The sequence below is a fragment of the Myotis daubentonii genome, chromosome 3 (assembly GCF_963259705.1).
Source record: "Myotis daubentonii chromosome 3, mMyoDau2.1, whole genome shotgun sequence".
Lineage (NCBI taxonomy): Eukaryota > Metazoa > Chordata > Mammalia > Chiroptera > Vespertilionidae > Myotis > Myotis daubentonii.
Window position 1 is genome coordinate 120389634 of NC_081842.1, and position 2283 is coordinate 120391916.

Consider the following 2283-nt stretch of genomic DNA (forward strand, 5'->3'; position numbering starts at 1 on the left):
GCCAAGGGCATGTACCTTGGTTGCAGGTTCAATCCCCCACCCAGGTCAGGGCACAAGTGGGAGGCAGCCAATTGATGTGTCCTTCTCACATTAATGTTTCTCTCCCTATCTCTCTCCCTTTTCCCCTCCCTTCTACTCTCTCTAAAAAAGTCAATAGAAAAAATATTCTCACTCCCAGGTAAGGCTTTAAATGCCATAGGGCTGATCTTCCTTCTTACATAATTCTTCTCCATTTCTCTAATACTTGTCCTAGGACTCACAGTAAAGAAAAACTACCACCATCACTTTGGGGCCTGCGCCATATAATTTATGCAGATTTTTCACCTAGGGCCTTTATGAAATGTCACATTAAGAAACATATTCCTACTACTCAGCCGTAAGAAAGGATGAAATAGCACCATTTTCAACAACATGGATGGACCTTGAGAATATCATGCTAAGCGAAATAAGTCAGGCAGAAAAAGTCAAGAACCATATGATCTCACTCATATGTGGGATATAAAACTGAAAGCAACAAATGAACAAATAAAACAAACAAAAACCCATTACACAGATAACGGCATGGTGGTTACCAGATGGGGGTGGCAGAGAGTAAAGGGCAAAGGGGTCAAATATATGATGGAAGGTGATCTGACTTTGGGTAGTAAACACACAATGCAATATACAGATGATATATCTTAGAATTGTACACTTTATTGAAGCCTATCTAATTTTTAATCCTCACCTGAGGATATTTATTGATTTTAGAGAGAGAGAAAGAGAGAGACAGAAACATTAATGTGAGAAACACTGATTGGTTGCCTCCCATATGCACCCCCACCGAGGAAGAAACCCACAATCTAGGTATGTGTCCTGACTGGGAATCGAACCTGCTAACTCTTTGGTGTACGGGATGATGCTCCAACCAACCAAGCCACCCAGTGGGGGCAAAACCTATATAATTTCATTAAACAACATTACCCCAATAAATTTAATTAAAAAAACACACATATTCCCTATGGCAGTATTTTATTAAATGGAGGAATTTTATCTGTTCATGGACCAAGAAATTAGAATTTCATGACCAGATATAATAATATAGCTGTAATATAGTCTATCCTATCTAATAAAACAGAAACATGGTGATTGGCGTACGACTGCTACCCTTCCCATTAGCTAATCAGCGAGATATGCAAATTAATTGACAGCCAAGATGGCGGTTAATTTGCATACTGGCAATGATGAGAGGCGAAAGGGGAAGGACTGAAGAATGGTGATCGGCAAGCCAGGCGGCAGGCAAGAGTTGGGAGGTGGGCAAGGGCTGCCTTTCCCCACCCCCCAGCGGGTGATCGCCATGGGAAAGCTGGGGTTGCCGGCTGGCCTGCGTCCCTCGATTGCCATGGCCATCGGAGGGCGGGAGGGCCGGAGCACAGGCCAGGCATCAACCACAGACCCCCACCATGGCAATTGAAGGGCGCAGGGCGGGGCACAGGCCAGGCCACAACCTGGACTCCCGGAATCTCTCTTAAAGGTTCTCTTAAGGCAGTTGGCGAGGGACCTTGGAGAGCCCCAGGGGGCCCTGGTGCCAGCAAAACTGAGACCTGGGGTGGCTCTCCCCAGAAGGTCCAGAGAACAGCCACTGAAGCCCACCCCCACCCCAGCGCAAGGCATGGCAAGCTGGGCCCAAGGACCCACCCCCTCCCAGAGGCCCCTGGCTTGCTCATGCAGCCCTGGTCACATCACCGGAGCAGCTATAAGGCATAGAAAGCACCAGGGATGGCCGCTTGCCCCCACTTGCATTTGCAAAGACAAGGCCGGAGGGTGTGAAGGCCGGCTCACATCTCCTTCTCCCTCCTTTTGCTCTTCCTCTGGCTGCTTAGCTCGCCCAGCTTCTTATCCAGGCTCCTCTGCAGCTGGGCCCACTTGGCAGGGTCCAGGGACCGGTCCTTGGCCCCACTGCCAGCATACAGCACTTCCTCCCTGCTGATTCTCTGCGGGGTGTGGGCGCGGGCCCTCTCCCCACAGCCATGGATCTTGGGCAGGCAGTGGCTGAGGCAGTAGCGGTGGCTGCAGTGTGGGCAGAGCAGTCCCGGATTACGAGTGGGATGTCTGACTACTGGTTTAGGCCCAATCCCTGTAAACTGGCAGGACATTTTTCAAGGGGTCCCAAATTGGAGAGGGTGCAGGCCAGGCTGAGGAACACACCCTCCCCCGTGCACGAATTTCATGCACCGGGCCACTAGTATATATATAAAACCTTAATATGCAAATAGATTGAACGGTGGAACAACTGAACAACTGGTC